The sequence below is a fragment of the Hyperolius riggenbachi genome, chromosome 5 (assembly GCF_040937935.1).
Source record: "Hyperolius riggenbachi isolate aHypRig1 chromosome 5, aHypRig1.pri, whole genome shotgun sequence".
Classification (NCBI taxonomy): domain Eukaryota; kingdom Metazoa; phylum Chordata; class Amphibia; order Anura; family Hyperoliidae; genus Hyperolius; species Hyperolius riggenbachi.
In genome coordinates this window covers 25,463,507-25,472,363 of record NC_090650.1, presented here as the reverse complement: position 1 = coordinate 25,472,363, position 8,857 = coordinate 25,463,507, and positions in this window count along the sequence as shown.

Here is an 8,857-nt window from a genome sequence, read left to right as displayed (position 1 = left end):
CCATTGTGGAAATTTTAGCTTGATAGGAGGGCGAAGTTTTAACGCGGCTCTAAAGAATTGTTTTATCTGAGGGTTCTATGCCCATAAAACTCCTAGGACTGCTGAGATTGCAGAGACTTGAGACTTTAATGTGTTATATGCCAGACCTATATCTAAACCTTGCTTTAGGAATGACAGTATGTTGAACACCGAAAGATCTAAAGGATTGAAAGGACAGGAACTTGCAAAAGATATAAATTTATCCCACGTCCTGTTGTAGACCGTGGTCGTCATAGGCTTTCTAGCTGAAAGTAAGGTAGAGACTACTTTTTCAGGACAACCTTGATTTAAAAGTCTTTGCCCCTCAATCTCCAAGCCACTAAGTTTAATCTCTCTAGATCTGGATGCATGTAGTGGAGTTGAACCAGAAGATCTGGATCTAGTGGTAGATGAAACTGGTGATCTATTAGAAGAGAGTGTAGGAGAGTAAAACATGGCCTTTTCGGCCAAAATGGAATCACTGATACTACTTCTACATTAGAAATCAACAAGTTCTAGAGAAATTTGAAGATCAATGGAGTCGGTGGGAAAGCATATCCCCTCTTGAATGTCCATTGTTGGGCTAGAGCGTCCATTGCTAGAGCCTTCTGACAAGGATACCTCGAATAGAAAAGAGGAAGCTTGGTATTGTCTGGTGATACGAATAGATCTATTTAAAACCTGCCCCATTTCTTCATCAGTGAATTGAATATTCTCAGATTCAGGGCCCACTCGTGATGATCTATAAAATTTCTTGAAAGGTCTGCTTGACGATTGTCTTGCCCTGGAAGATAAACAGCCGTCAGATCCCTCAGATGGGATTGTGCATGGGACATGATTGGCTGGATCTCTGTGAGCAATGATCTGCTGTCTGCCTGCCTCTTTACATAAGATACTGCTGCTTTGTTGTCCATTCGAAGCATAACTGAACAACCTACAATCTTCGGCAGGAAAAAAATTAATGCTTGTAGGGCAGCACTGACATCTAAAACATTTGAAACAATGTTTTCTGTGGAGAAAGTCCATTCCCCTTGTGCTGCTAGATCTTACCAAGTCACACCCTTCCTGAAGCACTTGCATCGGATGTTATTCGTTCTCATTTTGAAAGAAGAAGAGAGCAACAGTTCTTTAGATTCTCTGGATTTAGCCACCATTTTAGGGATTGCCAAATGGTATCCACATTGGTTGATCTAGATCCCCCTTTTTCCACTGCGATAGGAAGTTGATTTGGAAGGATCTCAGATTCCAGTGCGCCCAACGCACTTATGGGATTGTTGATGACATTTGACCCAGGACCCTCAAGCATTGTCTGGCAGGCAACATGGAGTTTGGCTGGATCTGTGAAAGTTTTGACATTAGCACATACATTTTGTCTTGTGGTAAAGCTATCATCCCCTGAATTGTTGAAAATAGGGCTCCCAGAAATATCATCTCTTGTGTGGGTGACAGGTGGCTTTTCTTGCTGATGATCATCCACCCAAACGTTTTTAATGTTTGTATGGTAATGTCTCTGTGAAGTTGTAGACGATCTTTTGAATGCGCTAGTAACAGGATATCGTCTAGGTAATGCAAAATTCGTATCTCTTGAGTCCTCAGAAGAGCTACGATTGCTAGAAGAACCTTTGAGAAAGTTCTGGGAGACGTGGATAGGCTGAAAGGAAGGCAGCAGAAATGGAGATGGATGTGTCCAACCACAAAACGCAGGTACTTCTGGTATGATGGAAGGATTGGAATGTGAAAGTAGGCGTCTCTTAAATCGATTGAACACATCCAGTCTCCAAATCTGACTGCCCTTGCCACTGTCTGTAATGATTCCATTTTGAATTTTGGGAGTTTGATATGTTTGTTTAAAGCCTTCAGATCTACGACTGGTCTCCAGTCTCCTGTCTTTTTGCGAATCATAAACAGGGGGGAATAGAAACCTTGGAATCTTTGGGTTAGTGGAACCATCATTACTGCTCCTTGTTCTTTCAATGTGTCCACATATTCTAGCATAATCTGCAGTTTTTGCGGATTTCTAGGAATGGTAGTTTTGAGTATGTGAGGTAGTCGAGGTGATCTCTTGAATGACAATTTGTGGCCTGGCTGATGATGTCCATTATCCATGGGTCTGTAATACTCTCCGCCCAGACTGACACGTAGTGGGGTAGTCTGGCTGCCACTCGATCTGCCTGGACGGGCCTCATTTCAAAATGATTTTGTAATGATCTGCTCAGCTGACTGCACAGGCAGACAGCCGTTTGACCATTCCTTATGTCTGAGGGATGCAGGTCTCTGGATAAGAGACCTGGCTTTGCTTTGCAAGTTCCAGACCTGCTCTGCTGCTGAGGGATTTGCATTTGCATTCTGTCCATCTGCTTGGATCGCATTTGCCTCTAGCGGTAGCGGCTGTGGATCCTTCTGATCTGTATTCTTGGAGGGTAAGCTGGAGCAGCGGTTACTACTGGCTACCTTATCTTGCTGTACTTGGATTGCACTCGCTCTGGCGGAAAGAACAGTGGATCCTGCTAACTCTGTTTCTATACTTGGATCACACTTGCTCTGGCGGAAAGAGCAGTGGATTCTGCTAAGCTCTGTTGCTTTACTTGGATCGCACTCGCTCTGGCGGAAAGAGCAGTGGATCCTGCTAGCTCTGTTGCTTTACTTGGATCGCACTCGCTCTGGCGGAAAGAGCGGTGGATCGTATCTCTTATATTCCGGTTGTCTGTCCGTCTGTCTTGTCTGATACGAACGCTTGCTGTAGGCTCGGTGAGGTGACCGTTGAGCAAGCGCTCGCGTTCTCTGTCTCGTGTTTGTGTGTCGGTGGTTAGTTAGGGTGGCGTGCTTGTCTCTGTTGTGCTTATCGTGCAGAGACCGCGCTGTAAACGCGTTCGCTGTTGTGAATGAGTGCGGTGTTCGCGTTTAGTTAGCGTTTGTTATTTTCCTTAGCATTCTCATTGTATTATTTGCTGTGCCTTTGCGCTGCTTCTGGGTTTACCTCTGCTTAGTCTTGTGTCACCTCTGGCAATCGCCTCTCTCGCGATTGCGTTCCTATTCTGTTTCTGCTGTTGTGTGTGCACCGTCGCGGGTTGGCGACTGGATTGGTGCACACACATACATTCTGTCCCTGTGCTCATTCTCATTCACAATCGCTTCTCTTGCGATTGCGTTTTCACTTGGTTTCCTCTGTTGTGTGTTCACCGTCGCAGGTTGGCGACAAGATTGGTGGACATTCATACTTCCCTTTTCTGTACTTATTCTGTCTTGTGTCACTGTTGGCAATCGCCATCTCTTGCGATTGCCTTCTCACCTGATCTTCACGGTTGTGTGTTCATCGTCGCGGGTTGGCGACTAGATTGGTGAACACATATACACCCTGTCGCTGTGCTCTTTCTCTTTAGGGCTACCTTGCCCTGCTCGGTTGCAATTCGGACAATTCTCATCTGGCATCTGTGGCAGTACAGAGGCTTGCTCCTCTGCACTCCCCAGCTCCACCTGCCGGTGGGAATCTCCCTCTACTGGTGCTTGCACCAAAGCTGGGTTCCCCCTTTCATACGCTTGTGGAGAATTTCCGCCGTGTCAGCGCACGCCTTGTGCGCTGATCACGGAGATTATTCCGCAATCGTTACAGATTTAGTGTTATTTTCTGCAGACTTGGATACCTTTGATTTATTGGATCTGAAGAAGGGCGGCTGAGATTTTTTCCAACTTTTATTGAAGGTTTTGCAGGTCTGTAAGATCGAGCATGTTTGAATCTTAAAAAAAAAATATAAAAGAAAACTATGGAATATCTTTAAAATGTCATTCTTAGGAGAAGGAAGATAGATCCAATTGTTTATTTCATTAGTTTAATTTCACCTCAGGTTTAAAGCACTTCAGGGCTGCAGCCACTAGGGTGTACTCTACAGGTTATCAGGATCATTAGGCAGCCTTGCCCAAAGACTCCTCACTGTTGTTACATACTGGCTTAAGCCAGGATTTAAACTATGGTCAAAGGCTCAAATCCTACATTAAAGGTAACAGCCTTACCAGTACGCTATCCAGCTGATGCTATATACAAGTATAACATGTGGTAAACAATTAATATTTACCTAATATAAACCATTTACCAGCTCGCCAAACTGCCTCACTTGATGTTACATCAGATGCAGAGATCCAATCTAATATAATTTTCTCTGCCATAGGGGTGTAACGATCTTACCTTCCAGCGGCGGGTCCCGCGGCGTCTCAGGAACTTCCTACCACACCTAGTAAAGACAGCCTCATCCCTGGAGCTATTCAAATCCAGACTGAAAAGCCGCCTGTTAGCCTGTTTAGCCTCATTATACCAAAAAGCTCATCAAAGACGCCAAATACAGAGCCAAACACCCCAACCCTCCCACTAGTGTTGGGCGAACACCTGGATGTTCGGGTTCGGGAACGTTCGCCGAACATGGCCGCGATGTTCGGCATGTTCGGGCCGAACCCCGAACTCCCCAAACATCCCGCTTTTGAGGGCCCTATGGGGTTGCAGGCATAAGGGGGGAGCATGCCCCGATCGCGGGGGGGGGGGGGGTCGGAAATTCCCCCCACCCCCTCCGCTAGCGCTCCCCCCTCTGCCCGCTTCCCCATACAAAAGTTTAAGGAAAGTAAAATAATACCGGTGGTAGTGGCTGGCAGTGGCACTGTGAAGTGAGTCAGGAGGAGGAGTCCGGAGAGTGACGCGTTGAGGGAGGCCGGGCAGCGGGCGGTTTAGCGGTAGTACCCTTGTGGTACTTCCGCCCTTTCTCTGACCTCACGTCCTCTGCATACGAGGGTACGCATCACGCGTACCCTCGTATGCGTCATCACGCAGAGGACGTGAGGTCAGAGAAAGGGCGGAAGTACCACAAGGGTACTACCGCTGAACCGCCCGCTGCCTCCCCTCCCTCAACGCGTCACTCTCCGGATTCTTCCTCCTGACTCACTTCACAGTGCCACTGCCAGCCACTACCACCGGTATTATTTTACTTTCCTTAAACTTTTGTATGGGGAAGCGGGCAGAGGGGGGAGCGCTAGCGGAGGGGGTGGGGGGAATTTCCGACCCCCCGCGATTGGGGCATGCTCCCCCCTTATGCCTGCGACCCCATAGGGGGGCTGTATTCGGCCGAACAGGGGCCCTGTTCGGCCAGGCATTGAGCCGTTCGGGCAAACCCGAACAGTTTGGCCGAACACCACCAGGTGTTCGGCCAAACTCGAACATCACCCGAACAGGGTGATGTTCTGCAGAACCCGAACAGTGGCGAACACTGTTCGCCCAACACTACCTCCCACTACCAACACTTTACAAACCAACAACACTGGCCCACCTAGATTCATCACCCGGGCCAATGCCCAACACATCTATCCGGAACATTCTCAAAAATAGATGAGCTATCCTTATGCAGGATCCTTTCTTACGTCCCCTGCTACCCAAAATACCATCAATTACATACAGGAGAGCACCAAATCTCTGAAACATTCTAGCACCCAGTAAACTACGCACACCAAAAATCAAGCGACCAACCACTGGCATCCAATATTCAATAAAAAAACACTTCAACTGTGAATCAAAATACGTCATTTACTTGATCCCCTGCCCTTGCCGTCTCCAGTATGTGGGGAGGACTACTCAGCTGGCCCGTAGCAGAATCGGACAGCACAAATGGAATATCACTAACAAATTCCCCCTGCACAGTGTATCACGGCACTTCTGCACTCACCACGACAACAATCCACAATTGTTCAATATTACACTGATTGACTTTAACCAGCTGAGCGGTCTGGACCAGTAGCGTCCCTACCATAGTGCGCAGGGGGGCGGGGCGCACCGGGTGTCAGACACCCAGGGGGGTGTCACCACGACCCCCCACAGCAGCACAGCAGGAGGGAGAAGCAGGGCTAGAAGGAGGGGCAGTGGGGGCAGCGGTGGGGAGGGGGGAAATATTCCCCCCCCCCTCCCTCACCTGGGACCCCTCCTTCTGCCTCTCTCCCCCTCCAGAATAGCGGCGACAAGTGCGGGGCGGCCGGAGGCGTATGAACAATTACTCACCTGATTTCCGCGTTCCAAGCGTGGAGCGCAGCGTCATGACGTCACAGGTCTCTGTCTTCAATGCCGCCCACTGTGCTTCCTGATTAGTGGAAGCACAGTGGGCGGCATTGGAGGCGGAGACCTGTAACGTCATGACGCTGGGAACGCGGAGATTAGGTGAGTAATTGTCTATACGCCTCCGGCCGCCCCGCACTTGTCGCCGCTATTCTGGAGGGGGAGAGAGAGGCAGAAGGAGGGGTCCCAGGTGAGGGAGGGGGGGGATATTTCCCCCCTCCCCACCGCTGCCCCCACTGCCCCTCCTTCTAGCCCTGCTTCCCCCCCTCCTGGGCATCTTTACTGGGGGGGGGGAACTGTACTAGCTATACTGGGGGCAGCTATACTGGGGGCAACTATACCAGCTATACTGGGGGCAGCTATACTAGGGGCAACTAAACTAGCTATACTGGGGGCAACTAAACTAGCTATACTGGGGGCAACTATACCAGCTATACTGGGGGCAGCTATACTGGGGGCAGCTATACTAGGGGCAACTAAACTAGCTATAGTGGGGGCAACTATACCAGCTATAGTGGGGGCAACTATACTAGCTATAGTGGGGGCAACTATACTAGCTGTACTGGGGGCAGCTATACTGGGGGCAGCTATACTGGGGGCAGCTATACTAGGGGCAACTATACTGGGGGCAACTAAACTAGCTATAGTGGGGGCAACTATACCAGCTATAGTGGGGGCAACTATACCAGCTATAGTGGGGGCAACTATACTAGCTATACTGGGGGCAGCTATACTGGGGGCAACTAAACTAGCTATACTGGGGGGGGCAACTAAACTAGCTATACTGGGGGGCAACTATACTAGCTATACTGGGGGCAACTAAACTAGCTATACTGGGGGCAACTATACCAGCTATACTGGGGGCAACTATACCAGCTATACTGGGGGCAACTATACCAGCTATACTGGGGGCAACTATACTAGCTATACTGGGGGCAACTATACCAGCTATACTGGGGGCAACTATACCCGCTATACTGGGGGCAACTATACTGGGGGCAGCTATACTGGGGGCAACTAAACTAGCTATACTGGGGGCAACTATACTAGCTATACTGGGGGCAGGTATACTAGCTATACTGGGGGCAGCTATACTGGGGGCAGGTATACTAACTATACTGGGGGCAGCTATACTGGGGGCAACTAAACTAGCTATACTGGGGGGGGGCAACTAAACTAGCTATACTGGGGGGCAACTATACTAGCTATACTGGGGGCAACTAAACTAGCTATACTGGGGGCAACTATACCAGCTATACTGGGGGCAACTATACCAGCTATACTGGGGGCAACTATACCAGCTATACTGGGGGCAACTATACCAGCTATACTGGGGGCAACTATACCAGCTATACTGGGGGCAACTATACTGGGGGCAGCTATACTGGGGGCAACTAAACTAGCTATACTGGGGGCAACTAAACTAGCTATACTGGGGGCAGGTATACTAGCTATACTGGGGGCAGCTATACTGGGGGCAACTATACTAGCTATACTGGGGGCAACTAAACTAGCTATACTGGGGCAACTAAACCAGCTATACTGGGGAAACTAAACCAGCTATACTGGGGCAACTAAACCAGCTATACTGGGGGCAACTATACTAGCTATACTGGGGGCAACTCGTTTAACTGGGGGCAACTATACTAGCTTCACTGGGGGCAACTATACTGGGGGAAACTACTAGCTATACTGGGGCAACTATACTAGCTAATACTTTAAATTACAGTTAGCTCCGCCCTCATCCGGTCATGACCACGCCCATTTTTGCCACGAAGCACGCCGCAGGTTGTGGCCACGCCCATTTTTTTTAGGGGGGGGGTGTCTTTTAATACCCAGCACCGGGTGCCAAATGCCCTAGGTACGCCACTGGTCTGGACGAGCTCAGCTCATCCATCACCGCCGGAGGCTGCCGCTCAGGCCCTGCTGGGCCGATTTTCATCAAATAAAAAGCAGCACATGCAGCCGGCACTTTGCCAGCCGCGTGTGCTGCCTGATTGCCGCCGCAGCGCGGCGATCCGCCGCGTGCAGCGGCGAAAGAGGGTCCCCCCAGCCGCCTGAGCCCAGCGTAGCCGGAACAAAAAGTTCCGGCCAGCGCTAAGGGCTGGACCGGAGGCGGCTGACGTCAGGACGTCGGCTGACGTCCATGACGTCACTCCGCTCGTCGCCATGGCGACGAGGTAAGCGAAACACGGAAGGCTGCTCATTGCGGCCTTCTGTGTTACTTCTGGCCGCCGGAGGCGATCAGAAGAATGCATCCGGAGCGCCCTCTAGTGGGCTTTCATGCAGCCAACTTTCAGTTGGCTGCATGAAATAGTTTTTTTTTTATTGAAAAAAAAACCTCCCGCAGCCGCCCTGGCGATCTTAATAGAACGCCAGGGTGGTTAAGAACCCTCACTCCTGAGGGACATAATGAAGTGTTAGAGAAAATGTATTAAACACCCTTGCAGGGGAGTAACAATAGACCCTGCAAGGGATGCAGCCACAGGGGGGCCCGTCCTGAGAGACTGACAACTAAGGGCATGGAGAGAAAAAAACCTTTCTTCTCTCTGTACAATTGCTCTAATGACTGCATCTGCTCAGCCACTGATAAGGAATCATACAAAGTTTTGCAGACAAAGATTTGTTGACAGTCCCTATTCAGTGTGCAGCAGGCTCTTCTGTACAACTTCCAGCCCACAACCTCTCTACCCCTCCCTGAGTGCTCTGTCCTGGCAGGAGGGGGCCCATCCAAAGTTTTGCAGGGGGGCCCAGTGA